We start from the raw sequence: 18,422 nt of genomic DNA on the forward strand, positions 1-18,422 counted from the left end.
TGCTCTGAGCTCCCCCTTGGGAAGATATCGCCTACCCAGAGCTCTCAGAGAGGCTCTCCTCTCATGGTCACAAACTGGAGGCAAAAACTCCTGGTCTATCCTTTCAACTTCTCATCCTTGAGAAGTTGAGGGAAGAGTCAGATCTTGTTCCCAAGCATCATTGGCTCTCCCTGGGTCATGTGACCATCCCTAAAACAACCACCATGGCCAGGGAAATGCTCTGATTGGCCAGGTCTGAGTCATATGTCACACCTCTGCACTGGGGTAGAGTCACCTACGGAAGCACAAGGAATGACAGTTGGGGAGGATGGCAGGACAGTGACCAGCTAAGTGGCAGATGGAACCCGGGTGGCTCCAGAGTTGACGATCACCACGACCTCGTGGAGTGTCATGAGGATGCAGTGAGAACATGTGCCTTAAACATAGAACATTCTCAGCAAATGTGACTCTCGCCAGCACCAACCTCAGTATCAGCATTATTCAGTTAATATTTGAGCATACTGATATTTTTAAAAGCTAGAAATTCCATAATTTGGCAGCCCAAGTATATACAAACCCTCAATACCTTTAAAACTTCTCAGCAGCTTTAGATAATGGCCAATCAGTACCACCCATAATTCTATTTTGCTTCCATAAACTAAAAACTTTTACATGTCACAGCTTTCTAATGAGTACGTGCAGTATCCCAGAAAGCATCTCTGTTTTCAGTTTAAAACATTGTATTAAAGTGAATCAAAGTCTTGGGAAGAAGAAATAGTCCCATTTATCAGAACTCCTGTAGCCCTTCTGGTTGGTTCCACAGACATAAGTCAAGCCCAAAATTTTATCCAGGATCTTGTCTTATTCTTCAAGTTTTTCTGTGTTGAAATCTTCCTACTTCAACTAAGACCTGAGCTCCAAGAAGCTGAGAGCTTATCTACGCTTACCCCAAGTCCCCTGAAACAATCTTCCTGGGTAAATGTTCTGCCTTGGCCGGCTGGCTGATTGGTAGTCTGGCTGGCCAGCCCACTGTCTGGCCGTCCGGCTGACTGACAGTGCAGCCTGGATCCCGGTCGCTGGCAGAATTCCCATCTGTCTGCACAGCCCACACACCCCCAGCCCCCTGCCAACCAGGGCTCAGGCTCCGGCCTTTAGAGACTCCATTTGTGCCATTAATGGCAACTTCAGCGACAGCTGCCGGCAGCAGGTGCAACGCCAAACAGAGCCCGGCTCTGGAGAGAAATCTTTTACTCGTCAAGCCAGCTGTAGAGACAGTGAAGAGAAGTGGGAGGGGGAACAGTTCTTCCTGAAAGCCAGCTCAGAGCAGGGCAAGTTTGGTCTGGGCCTTTTTCATCACTGAGTCAATCAGTTGGATGGGCCAGCTGGATGGCCACCCAGCCACACCAGAGCCAAACACCCCTCATCACGGGAACTAGGATCATCCCACCTGCTCCTCTCACTGCCAAGGAGTCCTTGTCCCACCTCCAAATCCAGATCACCCTCCTTATAGAGAGAGGAGGGGGCACCTGGGACTGAAGCAAAGGAACAAGCATTTAGAGCCTCCAGCCATCACCTGAAGCCTTGCACATGAGAAATGCAGTCTCCACCCCAGACCTCTTGAGTCAGAATCTGCAGTTTAACAATTTCCCCAGAGGATATATGTGTACATCCAAGTCTAAGAAGCACTGATTTGGAGACTCAGGCAGTTATTTAATCCTTAAAAAAAATTTTTTTAAGTATTTGTTTATTTGGCTGCACTGAATCTTAGTTACAGCCTTCAGGATCCTTCATTGTGGCACGCCAGGTGGGCAAGTGGTAAAGAACCCGCCTGCCAATGCAGGAGACATGAGACTCGAGTTCAATCCCTGGGTCAGGAAGATCCCTGGAGGAGGGCATGGCAACCCACTCCAGTATTCTGGCCTGGAGAATCCCATGGACAGAGGAGCCTGGTGGGCTACAGTCTATAGGATCTCAGAGAGTCGTACACAACTGCAGTGACTTGCCACCACGCACATGAACTCTTAGCTGCAGCACGGGGGATCTAGTACCCTGACCAGGGATTGAACCCTGGCCCCCTGCATTGGGATTGTGCAGTTTTAGCCCCTGGACCACCAGGGAAGACCCTAATGCTTCAAAATTTTTATGGAGCTTCCGCTCTGTGCCTGGCTGTGTTATAGGCTTCGCAGGTACTTTAGTAACAAGAGAAAATGCCTCAGCTCTGTGCAGCTTACTTTCTAGCGGAGAGAAACACAATGAGATAAATATATAAAAGAGCGTGCTAGTGGGTGATAACTTTTAAGAGGAAAAACGAACAGGAAGAGCAACAAGCAGAGGATGCAAGCCGGGGAGGGAGCAGTTACAAGGAGAATGCCTTGCTGAGAGGTGGTGATGGAGGGAAGGCCTGGGAGGAAGTAAGTCTGAGAGGAGGGGCTGGGGAGTGACCAGATAGTTGCAGGGAGGGAATTCCCAGGAGTAGGACTTTCTATTTTAAAATCAAAGCAGGGGCTTCCCTGGTGGCTCAGTAATAAAGAATCAGCCGCCAATGTAGGAATCACAGGTTCAATCTCTGATCCAGGAAGTTCCCACATGCAGTGCCACAGAGCAACTAACCCCCTGCAGAACTGCTGAGCCTGTGCTCTAGAGCCCAGGAACCGCAACTGCTAAAGCCAGAGCTTCGCAACAAGAGAGGCCACCTCAATGAGAAGCCCGCACACCACAACTATAGAGTAGCCCCTACTCTCTGCAACTAGAGAAAAGCCCCTGAAGCAATGCAGACCCAGTGCAGCTATAAATAAATAAATAAATTTTTAAAGTAAATAAATAAATAAAACCAAGGCAGTCCCGGGCAAACAGGGACAGATGTTACCCTGGAATGAGGGCAAGGGTAGTAGTAGATGCACTCAGAAGAGGGGGCACCCTCCCGGAGACTCACTGCTCACAATGTGGTCCTCGTCTGTGCAGCATCACATCCATGGGGAGTGGGGTGTCTTATTATTAGAAATGCAGAGTTTCAAGCCTTGCCCCAGACCTCCTGAATCAGAATCTGCATTTCCTAAGAGCCCCAGGGAATCCCGTTGCACGTAAGCTCCTTCTGGACATCTTTTCTAATTAATTTTTATTGGAGTATGGTCACTTTACAATGATGTGTTAGTTTCTACTGTACAGAAAAGTGAATCCGCTATAGGTATACATATATCCCTTCCTTTTTGGATTTCCTTCCCATTTATGTCACCACAGAGCACTGAGTTCCCTGAGGTATACAGTAGGTTCTCATTAGTTATCCATTTTATACATGATATCAATAGAGTGTGGACTTCCCTAGAGCTCAGACGGTAAAGAATCTGCCTGCAATGCAGGAGGCCTGGGTTTGATCCTGGGTTAGGAAGATCCTCTGGAGAAGGGAATGGCAATCCACTCTAGTATTCTGGACTGGAGAAGCCCACGAACAGAGGAGCCTGGCGGGCTACAGTCTGTGAAGTCTCACAGAGTCAGATAGGACCAAGCGACTAACACTACTATCAAGAATGTATATGTGTCAATCTTAAAATCCTAATCTCCTAATTCACCCCTTCCTCCCCCCCCACTTATAAAAAGTCTAGAGATCTAGAAGATAAAGATCTTCTAGACCTTTTTATAAGGACTCTGACACTCCTTTTGAGCTGGGAAACCATCACCCATGACATGATTTAGCATTTAACAGGCTGCTGAGTTGAAAATAGATTGAGAGGGGATGGGGGCCAATTAAGAGAGGCCTGATTACAATCCAGGTGAACAAAGATGGCAACTGCTGGTCTCAGGCCGGTCACGATAGAGGTTGTGAAAGCAGTCGGATTCTAAACATATTTTTAAAGGTGAGTGCGGGTATACCACGGAGAAGGCGATGGCACCCCACTCCAGTACTCTTGCCTGGAGAATCTCATGGATGGAGGAGCCTGGTGGGCTGCAGTCCATGGGGTCGCTAAGGGTCGGACACAGCTGAGCGATTTCACTTTCACTTTTCACTTTCATGCATTGGAGAAGGAAACGGCAACCCACTCCAGTGTTCTTGCCTGGAGAATCCCAGGGACGGGGGAGCCTGGTGGGCTGGCATCTATGGGGTTGCACAGAGTCGGACACGACTGAAGTGACTTAGCAGCAGCAGCAGGAATACCAAGTCTCTGAGGAGATAAGTACATGAGCTACTTTTCACAACATGCTTTCTGTTAAGTTCACCTCCCGTGTATTTCTTGCAGTAATTTCCTTCCTTTGCCAACATTTGGTGGGGGTAGGGGAGAAGACTGGTGGCTGGAAGTCCCTATGCTGCTGGAATGAGGCTGGGTCCATGTGATACGCTCTCTGGTGAAGAAAACCCCAGGGGCTCCAGGAGTCCAAGGGAAGAACCACTCAGGCTGGGTGGGGGTGGGGTTCAGGGAAATGTTCCCCCAAAGGACTTGTTCTCACAGCAAAGCTAAATCTCAAGGAACCTGAGGTGAAGGATGTTGCAGATGCAGGAAGCAGCCCCTGTGAGTCCCCAAGGGCAGGAGAGAAGAACATTCCCAGATGTGGGATCAATGCGGTCACTCTGGCCCTGGGTCCTCAAGTCCCCGTAGCCTCCCCAGTGTCCATAGAAACAAATGCGGTCTCTGTAGCCTGAAATTCAGTGCCATCCTCATTTAAGCCTAAATATATTTTCAATTTTATTTCCCAGTTCTCCCTTCCAGATCTAACTCACCACGTGGACACACATCGACTCCTGGCTCCCCGCCAGGACCAGCCCTCCACCTGGGCAAGAAGGCCGCTGCCCTGGACTCAGCTCTTCCTGTGGCCCCTCTCTGCCCACACCCCTCTCCTTGGAGTGGGCAGTCTATGGGATCACAAGGAAGTGTCCACCTGAGCCCACATACCCCCTCAATGCTGTTACCAACCCAGGTCCTTGGGCTCTTTAGTCAATAGCAATTGATAAGAGGCAAGACAAGAAATTCAGGCTCGGCTTTCCTGGGACTCATGCTGCAGATGGGTCAAAAACAGGCAACAGGCGCCCTTGCTTGCTCTCCACTCTCTGAGGAGGGCGGCCTCCTTCCTTAAGTGGCATAAAGGTGGGGTGAATCGGTGGGTCTGGGTCAGGTGAAGGGGCGGCTTAGGTGGTCTCCCACCCCCTTGGTGGTGCTGAGCGCAGGGATCACACACAGCACCCTGCTTTTGCTCCCCGCATCTCAGAAATGGGAGTTCGTCTATGGCCTTTTTGTATCTTATTGTTCATAATTGCCTGGACTGCGCATGCGTGCAGTTATTTGTAGTCCCTTATAGATTCTTTTGTATTGTTGTTTGAGGAGACGTTTGTCCAGGTGCAAGCACACAAGTAGAGAATCTCAGGTCTTAGCCTATCTCAGTGCCACGTTTCAACATCTGGAGCTGCAGAATTCACTGCTCAGACAGCCCCAACCTCCTTCCACAGCCTGCACAGGCCTCTTTCCAGGCAATCCCCTGAAGGTGAATAGGGAGGGTCAGCATGTGCACTTCAGGCCAGCCATTTGCAAGGATTCAGACTTTGGATGTGTGTGTGCTGAAGTGTCTATTCGATGTGGGAGGGAGTCAGGGGTGAAAAGAGAAAGTGAAAGGCTACAGGCTTCCTCTGCTCCATCTCACCCCAGTGCAAAATTCCAAAGATGGTGAAAATTCTGAACAGGAACCTGCCTTCAGGTCATCATGAAGGCCCATGGGTCCAGATGAGCAGAGAGGTGTGTTTAACAGATTGATAGTGGGAGTTAAGACTCTCTAATATTTAGCCATATGGCCTGTGGCCTCCATTTGGGCTCTTGTCTTGGGCCCCACAAAGGTTCCAGTCAGGCCTGTGCCGTAGGTACAACTCTGCTGCCCTCCTGCAGGGATGCCCCTCCCCTTCTCCACCTCTATCTGAACCCGAAATGCACTCAAGGCCCACGTGGAGGTCATCAGTCACTTTAAACTGCCATGAATCCTATCTCCTTTCGACTCAGCTGGTACCTGAAACTTTCTCTTCTGGAAGAAACCCATTCCCTTTGGTTTAGATGGGGCTGAGCCACTAGGGACCATCCAAAAAAGACTGTCTCCCCGTGATGGAGAGACAAGCCAGCACACGGAGAAGAAAACACAAACCACTGTGGAGCAGGAGGGAGACCGAGCTCAAGGAACTTCTGGCAGCTCCTGGATCCATCCAAACCTGATCGTAGAACTCCCTTGGCCTTCACAATTACTCCAATAAATGCCCCCCTTTTTGATTAAGCTGGTTGAAGTTGGATTTCTGTTACCGGCAACTGAAAAGAGCCTTACTAATCATTCTCATTCATACACTCGGGTGTCAGAGCCTGAAGGAGTCTTAGAAGCCATCTGCCCAACTTCCTCTATTCAACATGTAACAAATCTGGGACTCAGAAAGGTGAAGTAGCCTGGCCCCGTTCACATAGTAAATCCAGGCCAGAACTGAGACAGGAATATAGATCTTATTTTTAAGCCATGACCCCATGTTTTCTCTCCATGTCCCCTTCCTCAAGTGGCCCAAACCAGAGCTGTGCGACATCCTTCCTCTCAGCTTGAGATGTGTTCCTATGTGTCTCTGGATCTTGTCCTGCATTTGTATTATCACTTCATTGGTCCTAATGGGTGCTGTATCCAAATTCAAACAGCAAATCCCTTAAGGGAGGAATCCCTGCCTTCCCTTAATCTGAAACACCCCACTGGTCCAAGAACATCTCCCAGTCCAGGGTAGGCACTGAATGAGCCCTTGGTAATTTGTCAGTCAAAGGCCTTGATGCTTGATTGACCAAAGCCAGCCTCCTTTTCCATCCAAGGCTCCATCTTTGAGTTAATGTTTCTCAGAGGCAAGACTGTCTCAGTTCAACAGGCTATTTCCCAGGCCATTAGGAGCGACTACAATCAGAGGAAGCAGTGCTCTGTAGCTTTTTTTTCTCTGTTTCCTTTTGTTTTCAATTTTCTGCCTGTGGAGTCTTTTTTTTTTTTTTCTTCCTCCTTCTTTAACAGCCCAACTTGCTAAATTGCACATCGCCAGCAACTCCTGTGAGTTTAGTCCTTAAGTGTTACATTTCTGTAACAGATACTCCAAAAGCTGCACTTATTTTCAGGAGGGGGTTGGTGAGGCACACTAAAATTACATTTCCATTTCTGTTCCTATGTTTTTAAGCTGTTATTTTAGCATTTCTGACTAGTTCACAGTTGACACCTACTGATGGAAAATTAAATGAAACTTGGCCAAGAAGGAGCCTTCTCTCTCCTCCCCAGGCTGAGAACTAGCTCCTTTTTTAACGAGACGCAGCTGTGGAGGGGCCAAAAGACTCTTCGTTTTGAAAAGGCAAGATCCTGCTGTCCTGTCCCAGCTCTGCTGCTCACTAGTTCTTGGACCTGATTGAGAACTAGGTGATTCAGAGGAATCACCTACACTCTCAGAACCTTGTCTGTCTTCTCTGTCAAGTGGGAATCATACCTGCAGAAACTGGGTTATCGCGAGGCTTTCTGTTATGTGAAAATATCTGTCCAGACACTGACAACATGAATCTGATACCATGAAGATTCTTGGCACACAGTAGGTGCTCAACAGATGTTAGTTTTTTGTAGGTCTTAGTTCTTTTTTGCTTAGCCATTTGATATCATTTGAATTGGCTTATGCTCCAAACTGGCTACCCAGGTTGTGCTAGGGGTAAAGAACCCACCTGCCAATGCAGGAGACAAAAGAGAAGTGGGTTCGACCCCTGGGTTGGGAAGATCCCCTAGAGGAAGGCATAGCAACCCACTCCATATTCTTGCCTGGAGAATCCCATGGACAGCGGAGCCTGGCAGGCTACAGTCCACAGGGTCACAAAGAGTCTGACACAACTGAAACGACTTATCATGCACCAAACTGGCCAAGTGATTAAATATGGACGTTTTTAAAATACGTTTATTTATTTGGCTGCATTGTGTCTTAGTTGAGGCCTGTGGGATCTTTAGTTGCAGCTTACGAGATCTTGCCGCATGGGAACTCTTATTTGCAGCATGGGATCTAGTTCCCTGACCAGGTATAGACCTTGGGCACCCTGCATTGGGAGCGTGGACTCTTAGCCATTGGACCACCAGGGAAGCACCTCAATATGGGAATTATGGGATATTCCTCTCCTTCTCGGGTAAATTAGCAAACCATGCCCCCAAATACAGGCGACACTAAGGCCATGGGGTCAGCCTCACCCTACTGTTCTGGAGACCAAGCCTAAAATATGTAACACTATGCACAGCGGAGGCAGCTCCCACCTTCCCCCCCTTCTCCTGCCACAGCCCCACCTGGAATCTTTGTTCATACATTTCCACCTGCCCAATAGGCCCTTTCCCTGGCTAACTCCCCTTCAGACTCAGGACAGTTTCATTACACCTTGTCTTTGGGCTTCTACCACGCCTTGCACCTCCTTTTAGGACTAGTATTGATGGTCTTGCCTGTCTGTGTCTCCCACTAGACTTTGAACCTAGCTGGAAAGAATTGTGCCCTGTTCATCTTTTATCTTTGGTGCCAGCAAAATGCTTGACACACATAGAAGCTCAAAAAATATTAAAGTATAAGCAGATTAATACATGAAAAATAGGTGAGGAAGCTTCCATAAGTAAAGTCAGAAATTTTCCTGCAATTAATATATAAATTCAATGTAACTCTAACCTATATTCTAATGGGGTTTTAATTCTGAAGTTTGTCTAAAGAGTAAATTCATAAAAAAAAGCAAAATAAACTTGAAAACCTATTCTTCAAAACATCAAAATATGTTATAAGGCTTTACCGATTAAAACAATTGATTTTGGTAGAAGAGTGGGCAAGTGGATTGATGAATGTAACTCAAGAGTCCAGTTACTAATATATGTTAGTTGCTCAGTTGTATCCGACTCTTTGCAACCCCATGGACTAGTGCCCACCAAGCTCTTCTGTCCATGGGATTACCCAGGCAAGAATACTGGAGTGGGTTGCCATTCCCTTCTCCAGGGGATCTTCCTGACCCAGGGATTGAACCTAGGTCTCCTGCATTGCAGACAAATTCTTTACCAAGCCACCAGAGGGTTCATAGGTTCATGCTGCTGCTGCTAAGTCGCTTCAGTCATGTCCAACTCTGTGCGACCCCATAGATGGCAGCCCATCAGGCTCCCCTGTCCCTGGGGTTCTCCAGGCAAGAACACTGGAGTGGGTTGCCATTTCCTTCTCCAATGCATGAAAGTGAAAAGTGAAAGTGAAGTCGCTCAGTCGTGTCCGACTCTCAGCGACCCCATGGACTGCAGCCCACCAGGCTCCTCCGTCCATGGGATTTTGCAGGCAAGAGTACTGGAGTGGGGTGCCATAGGTATATACTAAAATATATACCTATGAATATATGAGAATCGAGGAAGTGATAAGCATGGCATTTTATATCAGCAGGAAAAGATGGCCTATTTTTTAAAAATAGAAAATCAATAATCAGCTGTTCATATGAAAAAAAGCAAAGATATCAGCCACAATAGGCTATACTGCGTCATGGTAATACACTGCCTCAAAACCTCAATGACCTAACACACTGAAGGCTGAGGCATGGCTCGGGGCACATGTCTGTTCGCATGTTGGTAGGGTGGCTCTGCTCGTTAAAATAGCACAGGCACCAGCTGATGAAGCAGCCACCATCTCAAACGTTGCCATGGAAGGGCTGGGCATGGACTGGAAGGTCTTACATTAGCAATTAAGTGCTTGGTCCTGAAGTGACCCCATCGATTCTGCTCACAACTAGGGCTAGAGCTAGTCACACAGCCCCACCTGACCACAAGGAGTGCAGGAAGTGAAATCCTACCATATGCTGTGAAGAGAAGAGAACCGAAAGGGTGCTGTGGTGAAGAGCACAATGACTATGTACTGCCTTCCCCAGTTAATGCTTTGATCCCTCAAAAAAGTACTTTTAATTTTTTTAAAGCATTAGAAAAATACAGGATACTTTTTTTTTCTTTTACTCTTGGAAAGGAAGATGACTTCCTATTCAAGGCATTAAATTCAGAAGCCATAAAAAAAAACAAACACTTTTGCATGTCAAAATATAAATGAAGATAAGGGATAAGTAATAGACCAGAGAAAATATTTGTACCATCATGCATAACTGACAAAGGGTATGTGTCCATAATATACAAAAAGTTCTTGAAAATCAATAAGAAGAATCAGTATGTAGAATAATAGGCACAGGGTAAATGGCCTTATTTAGAAGATTTGGAAAAATAGACATGTTCATACACTTGTTAGAAGTAAAGTGATTTTTTTTTTCTTTTCCAAGAGTAGTTTGAAAGTACCTATGAACATGTCAAACGTACATACATTTCATGCAGTAATTCCTCCAAGTCCTCATACAAAATACTGTCTGTGAATGTGTAGTGCACAATGTTATCATACAAAATGTTATTTACAAATGTATTTAGACCCCGCTGATCATTACAGAATTACCAGCAATGGGAAAAAAGTATTAATTTTAGAACAAAATTTTTAAATTAATTCATGTATTGTTTTTGACTGTGCTGTGTCTTTGTTGTTGCATGGGCTTTTCTCTAGTTGCAGTGATCTGGGTCTACTCCTGAGTTGCAATGTGAGGGCTTCTCATTGCAGTGGCTTCTCTCGTTGCAGAGCACAGGCACTAGAGCTCACATGCTTCAGTATTTGCAGCACATGGGCTCAGTAGCTGTGGAACATGGACTTAGTTGCTCCGAGACATATGGGATCTCCCCAGACCTGGCAGCAAACCCGTGTCTCCTGCATTGACAGGTGGATTCTTTACCACTGCATCATCAGGGAAACCCCAAAAGTATTACCTTTAAAAGGACAAAAAGACAAATATACTGCTTTTAAACAAATATGGTACCTGCATGCTTTGAAATACTATGCTGGCATTAAAAGTGTGAGGTAGTGTTATAAGTATGGGCATGAGAAAATGTTCATGATACACTTATCATGTGAGGTTTCTGGAACTCGCTGATCACCCCTCCTACCCTCCAATTTCTAGCATAGTTGTAAAGAATCCTAAGATCCAAGTAAGATCAGCTGTATCAACAATGATGTGGAGTGAGAGGACTCAGTGAAGTGTCCAGCCACATCCCATGAGGCCAGACCTGATTCTTTACAAATTAGAAATCAATTTTGGCTTTTTTCAAGAAGTCCCTATAATTACAATATTAGTTCTTCTGGAATTTTTAAACATAGAAAAGGGCTCCAGGGGCCACTTAGCCTTGGTGTAAAATGATATAATTAATTAGCCGACGTAGGGTCACCCACCAGGTGAGGGGCAGACAGGGATTCAAATTCAGATCCGATCGTTGGACGCCTCAAAGCACTTTCTCATTTCTAGGTTCCTTGTGTTAAGACAAATCACCAGGAAGCTGCACTCCTGGGGTCAAGTCTTTGATATTCTTCCCCCAAACCAAATTCTGACCTTAACGGTGTGATTTGACCTTCATGACTATTACCTCTGCTTTTGCTCTAAAAACTGAATCCAAAGAGGTCCCTCCTGGTCAGCGTGCCCCTTGGGGAGATGGTGCTGGGTTCTTGGGTTGTCCCTTGCTCTAGCAGTGAGAACTGCCTTCCCCTGCTGGCGCCCCTCCCCTCCCCCACCAGCCTCCTCCCTTAGGAAGCACGGAATCATACGTTGCCTTTAACAGCAGAAGTCTCGTCAGAGTTACGGGATGCAGTTTTCTACACCCAACTACCTCCTTTTTCTCTGTATTTTGTTATTCTGTCTGGTGAGCTCCAAGCCATGGTGCCTGTATTCTGTGACACTTCCATGTGGCCCAGATAGCCAGGAATGAAGCCCAGCTCCATGAGACCTAGGAAGGTTCAGTTCTTTTTGCCTCAGTTTCCCTGTCTGTGCAATAGGAGTGGTCGTCACAGTGTCTCCCATAGAGGTTAAAATCACTATTTTATTCTAAACGGTTGAATGTGGCAGTTTCATGTCACAAAAAAACCTAACTGCTTTTTTGACAAAAGTCAGCAGGCTATGAGGCTTCCCTGGTGGCTCAGCAGTAAGGACTCCACCCGCCAGTGCAGGAGACATGGGTTCGGTCCCTGGGTCAGGAAGATCCCCTGGAGAAGGAAATGGCAACCCACTCCAGTATTCTTACCAGGGAAATCACATGGACAGAGGAGCCTGGTGGGCTATGGTCCACAGGGTCGCAAGAGAGTCAGACAACTTAACGACTAAAAAACAACGAACCACAGCAGGCTGTAAATAAAGGCGGCGCACTTTCTCTTTTCTTGTGCAATTTTTATTTTCTATTGGAGTATAGTTGGTTTACAGTGTTGTATTAGTTTCGGGTGTACAGAAAATTGATTAAGTTATATCTGTGCTTTTTCAGATTCTTTTCCTAGATGGTTATTAGCGTATTGAGCAGAGTTCCCTGTGCTATACAGTAGGTCCTTATTGATCATCTACTTTTATATATAGTAGTGTGGATATGTTAATCCCAACCTCCTAATTTGTGCCCCCTCCACTTTTCCCCTTGGGTAACTGCAAGTCTGTTCTCTAAGGCTATGAGTCTGTTTCTGTTTTGTGAATTTATCCGTATCATTTTTTAGATTTCATATGTTGGATACAATGCTATTTGTCTTTGGCTTACTTGACTTAGTATGAGCATCTCTAGGTCCGTCCATGTTGCTGCAAATGGCATTGTTTCATTATTTTTTATGTCTGAGTGATATTCCACTGTATTTGTGTACCATATCTTCTTAATCCATTCCTCTGTTGATGGACATTTAGCGTGTTTCCATGTCCTGGCTATTGTAAAGAGTACTGCAATAAACATCGGGGTGTATGGATGTTTTCGAATTTTCATTTCCCCTGGGTATGTGCCCAGGCATGGGATTGCTGGGTCATGTAGTAGCTCTCCGTTTTTAGTTTTTTAAGGGTCATGCAGTATTGCTATTTTAGTTTTTTCAAGAGCTTCATACTGTTCTCCATAGTGGCTGTACTAATTTGTATTCCCATCAATAGTGTAGGAGGGTTCCCTTGTCTCCACATCCTTTCCAATATTTATTGTTTATAGATTTTTTTAATGATGGCTCTTCTAACTGGTGTGAGATGATAGTTTGATATAGTTTTGATTTACATTTCTCTAATAATCAGCCATGTTAAGCATCTTTTCATGTGCTTTTTGGCCATCTGTAAGTCTTCTTTGGAGAAATGTCTATTTAGATGTTTTTTCTCCCATTCTGTGGGTTGTCTTTTCATTTTCCTTATGGTTTCCTTTGCTTGCAAAAGCTTTTGAATTTAATTCGTTTCCATTTGCTTATTTTTGTTTTTGTTTGCATTACTCTAGAAAGTGGATCCAAAAAGATATTCCTGTGACTTGCGTCTAAGAGTGTTCTGCCTAAGTACTCCTCTAAGACTTTTATAGTACCCAGTCTTACATTTAGGTCTTTAATCCATTTTGAGTTTATTTTTGTATATGGTGTTAGAAAAGTGTTCTAATTTCATTCTTTTACATGTAGCTGTCCAGTTTTCCTAGCATCATGTATTGAAGAGACTCTTTTCTCCACTGTGTATTCTTACCCGCTTTGTCACAGATTATTTGACCGTAACTGTGTGGGTTTATTTCTGGGCTTTCTGTCCCGTTTGTTGATCTCTAAGTCTGTCTTTGTGCCACGACCAGGCTGTTTCGTTTACTGTAGTTTTATAGCATGGTGTGAGGTCAGGGTGGAGAAGGCGATGGCACCCCACTCCAGTGCTCTTGCCTGGAAAACCCCATGGACGGAGGAGCCTGGTGGGCTGCAGTCCATGGGGTCACTAGGAGTCGGATGTGACTGAGCGACTTCACTTTCACTTTTCACTTTCATGCATTGAAGAAGGAAATGGCAACCCACTCCAGTGTTCTTGCCTGGAGAATTCCAGGGACAGGGGAGCCTGGTGAGCTGGCGTCTATGGGCTCGCACAGAGTCGAACACGACTGAAGCGACTTAGCAGCAGCAGCAGCAGTGAGGTCAGGAAGCCTGATTACTCCAGCTCCATTTTTCTTTCTCAAGATTGCTTCAGTTATTTGGCATCTCTTGTGTTTTCATTAAAACTTTAAGATTTTTTATTCTACATCTGCAAAACTTGCCATCGGTAATTTGTTAGGGATGGCATTGAATCTGTAGATTTCCTTGGGCAGTATAGTCATTTTAACAATATTGATTCTTTGAGTCTAAGGACACGGTATATCCTTCATCTATTTGTGTCATCTTTGATTTCTTTCATCAGCATCTTACAGTTTTCAGAGTATAGGTCTTTTGCTTGCTTAAATAGGTTTATTTCTAGGTATTTTATTCCTTTGAGGCAATGGTAAATGGGATTGTTTCCTTAATTTCTCTTTGTGATCTTTTGTGGTTAGTGTATGGAATTGCAACAGTTTTCTCTGTAGTGATTTTGTATCCTGCAACCTTGCTAAAGTCATTAATGAGCTCTAGTAGTTTTCCGCTGGCATCTTTAGGATTCTTTATGTATAGTATCATGTCATCTGCAAACAGGGACAGTTTTACTTCTTTTCCCATTTGTATCCCTTTTGTTTTTCTTCTCTGATAACCATGGCTAGGACTTCTAAAACTATGTTGAATAAAAGTGGTGATTGTAGACATCCTTGCCTTATTCCTGATCTCAGAGGAAATGCTTTCAGCTTTTCACCATTGAGTATGATGTTATCTCTGGGCTTGTCATATATGGCCTTTATTATTTTAAGGTATGGTCCCTCTTTGTATAGTTTCTGGAGAGTTTTTTATCATAAACCAGTGTTGAACTTTGTCAAATGCTTTTTCTGCATCTGTTGAAATGATCAAAGGATTTTTATTCTTCAGTTTGCTAATGTGGAGTACCACACTGATTGATTTGAAGATACTGAAAAATCCGTGTATCTCTAGCATGAATCCCACTTGATCATGGTGTATGACTCTTTTAATGTATTGTTGGATTCAGTTTGCTGGTATTTTGTTGAGAATTTTTGCATCTATGTTCATCAGTAATATTGGGCTGTAATTTTCTTTGTGTGTGTGTGGTATCTTTGCCTGGATTTGGTATTAGGCTGATAGTGGCCTCACAGAACGAGTTTGGGAAGGTGATTCACTTCCTATCCCATCAGTCATTGTTGGACATAGATGGTTTTCTATTTGGTGACTTTGGAGGCCTGGCACACCTTGCAGTGACCTGGGGATAGGAAGGAGGGGCAGCCAGGGGGCAGTTGAGAACCTGAGGACAGGAGACAGGAGTCTCTGGAGGGACCCTGGGAAGCAGCAAAGGAAAACTTTCTCAGCTCGGATGTTGCCCCAGCACATCCTAAACCCTGAGCCTCTTCTGCTCCAGTTGTTCCCAAAGCCTGCCCAAATCCCAGCTGGTCTTCAAAAGGCAACTTACCAGGCCACATTCAGCCTTGCCACCCCCTGGATGTATGCCTCACTCCCCACACCCCCATAGCATGGCTTTGCAAGGGGCCAGGATCTCTACCCACTGACAAGTGTGCCCGCCTCCCCACGGATGGTGGACTAGGACATGCAGACCCCTGTACCACCTGTGTAGCCCCCTAAGGCTTAGCTTGGTGACTGGAACAGAGCAAGGACTTAGAAAACAGTTGCTGAAATGAAACTTCACTGAGCTCACAGTTTTCCCTGGGGGCCAGTCCTATCATCCTAGTGGGATATTGATCTTATAAAGCTGTTCCGCTTGGGAGGAAGGGAGGGAGCAGGGAAGGGAGATAAAAGAACTCCTGTAGGCAGGCACCAGAGGCAGCTCAGAAATTTCTATCCAGAGAACTGAGGGGCACTCCCAGTTGGGAAGGGGTTTGCTTAGAACTTGTCTCAAAGCCACATGGACATAGCAAGCTGACTGCTTTAACTTAGATGGCATGTTTATTTGGGGTGGCTCGGAGGGCAGCTGGTAGAAACTGCAGCTGGAGCCAGCAACCCTTCCCCCAGCCATCCAGGCTCACAACCTGAAATGCATTCTTTAACGGCTAAATGTTAATGCAATCCTTTCCCTGGCAGGAACCCTCCAATGATTTTAGATAACAAGCGCCAGCCTCTGATGGTAAACCAGGCTTCATCTTGGCCTCATCCATGCCAGGTGACCTTGGCAAACCCACTTAACCCCTGGGACCTCAATTTCCCCAGCTGTAAATTGAGCTCAGCTTCTGTGGCCCTCCTTCTCTGCATCTTGAGCCAAGCCCAAGAATCCTGCAACCCACCTCCTTGGAAACCTCAGCACAAAAGGGAGCGATTTAGAACTGGAGCCCTGGTCTATGGTATCATGGATCTGAGACAGCATTCCACCCCTGTGAGAGGCATAGGCTGCAGCTGGGGGATTACAGAGCCGCCTCCGGAGGCCACCACCACCACCGGTGGCACCGCCAGCCCAAGAGGCCCCACTCTTGTCAGAATATTAACACCCTGGATGCATTTGTGTGTTACTCATGATTGCGACCACGGTTCCAAAAGGATTATGCAGCATGCATATTTATGAGACAAGCCCAGACAAAGACTACCACATTTTAAAAGATGCAATTATCTCTAAAAAGTTCAGCTTTATTTTCATGCTAATGAATACAATATTTTTAAGCAAACCTAATTGGTTTGCCTGGGCTCCCATAAAAGCTCTCAACTCATTAGAGCTCCGAGGTCCCCTTCAAAGGGGGCTTTAGAGGGAGCTGGGGGGCCAAGGAGGGGGCTGGCACCCAGGCAGCGTGTTTTCAGAACTTTTCAGCCCATGCATGCTGCAGACCCCCACCTCCTCCCCTTCCCAAACCCTCCCGCTGGGTGGATGGCTGGTGAGGCCTTTCAGGAGGGGCCACCCCAGGGGTCTGGACCCTGGGAATGTGGAGAGCCTGGGGGCAAAGGGAAATGTCCTCCCTTCTCTCTGCAGAGGGAGCCAGTGTCCCCATTTTTCCCCGCCACCCCCACAACACTCACCACTGTCACAAAACCTCTCGCTCCCTGGTGGATGCTGGAATTCCACCCAGAGATGGGGTCTTCCACCGGCCATTGGCTCAGTCCTCAGGCTCGGAGAGAGGCAGAAGGAGCGCTCCTCAGACCCTAAACCTCTGTCCCAGATACCCCTGTGCTGTGACATCAGATCATTAGTTTGTATTAGGTTGGCCAAAAAGCTCATTCGGGTTTTTCCATAAGATTGTACAAGAAACCAGAAGGATTTTTTGGCCAACCCAATACTTCTTGAGCACTTCCACACCTATTTTCTCATTACCTGCCCTTGTAAAGTACATGTTGTTTTCACCATCTTACAAATGAGGAACTTGAGCCCAGAAGTTGCAAGGTAAGTTTGTGCCCCCCTGCAGACTCCAGGTGCTCCCTATGACAAGCCGGATGCAGGGCTCTCTGAAAGAAAGGTTGTCTTGTCTTATTTCCTGCCTGAGTTCTTTCCAGCTTCTTTCCTTTTCTTAGCTACTCCCTGCACTTGGGTTGGGTCTTTTCTTTACATGCGTATGTATCCCCACTGGTTTGCAAGGCACCATGTATAGCTGTGTGGGCTGTGCCGTGTGCAATGCCAGGGGACAGAATAGTCTATGAGTGGCGCCCCCTGGAGTTGTGTGGCACTGCTGCTGCTGCTAAATCGCTTCAGTCGTGTCCGACTCTGTGTGAGCCCATAGACGGCAGCCCACCAGGCTGCTCCATCTCTGGGATTCTCCAGGCAAGAACACTGGAGTGGGTTGCCATTTCCTTCTCCATGTGGCACTATGCCCTCCCTGAAATGCAGCCATGAAATTAAAAGACGCTTGTTCCTTTGAAGAAAAGCTATGACCAACCTAAACAACATATTTAAAAGCAGAGTCATTACTTTGCTGACAAAAGTCCATCTAGTCAAAGCTATAGTTTTTCCAGTAGTCATGTATGGATGTGAGAGTTGCACCATAAAGAAAGCTGAACACCGAAAAATTGATACTTTTGAACTGTGTTGGAGAAGACTCTTGAGAGTCCCTTGGACTGCCAGGAGATCCAACCAGTCAATCCTAAAGGAAATCAGTCCTGAATATTCATTGGAAAGGCTGGTGCTGAAGTTGAAGGTGCAACACTTTGGCCACCTGATGCAAAGAACTGATTCATTGGAAAAGACCCTGATGCTGGGAAAGATTGAAGGCAGGAGAAGGGGATGGCAGAGGATGAGATGGCTGGATGGCATCACCAACTCGATGGACATGAGTTTGAGCAAGCTCCGGGAGTTGGTGATGGACAGGGAAACCTGGCATGCTGCAGTCCATGGGGTCTCAAAGAGTCAGACACGATTGAGCGACTGAACTGAACTGGACTGACTGTCCTCCTGTTGTAGCCATGTGTTCCAGGAAACAAACTCACTCAGAAGGACAATGCAGATAGTGGAGTGCAGTTTAGTACACTGGTGGGCCCAAGGCAGAGTCTCCTCTTAGCCAAGGACCCCGACCAACATTTGTGAAAATCTTTTATACCTCATGTGTATGTGTCTGAACCCACCACT

General features: G+C 46.2%; 1 long non-coding RNA gene across 2 annotated transcripts; it reads left to right on the plus strand.

Moving 5' to 3' along the window:
• The first annotated feature begins 3,646 nt into the window (after window positions 1-3,646).
• LOC147365253 (uncharacterized) lies at window positions 3,647-6,219 on the plus strand. 2 transcript variants are annotated; one of them, XR_015133763.1, is made up of 3 exons: window positions 3,647-3,830; window positions 4,212-4,317; window positions 4,667-5,201. It is a non-coding gene; the product is annotated as an uncharacterized LOC147365253 (long non-coding RNA). The 2 variants fall into 2 exon arrangements; XR_015133762.1 differs by lacking the exon at window positions 4,212-4,317 and having other exon boundaries at window positions 4,667-6,219.
• The last annotated feature ends 12,203 nt before the right edge of the window (window positions 6,220-18,422 follow it).

Source organism: Bos grunniens, chromosome 10, assembly GCF_055505025.1.
Source record: "Bos grunniens cultivar Pamir isolate PY7600 chromosome 10, Bosgru_T2T1.0, whole genome shotgun sequence".
Taxonomy (NCBI): Eukaryota; Metazoa; Chordata; class Mammalia; order Artiodactyla; family Bovidae; genus Bos; species Bos grunniens.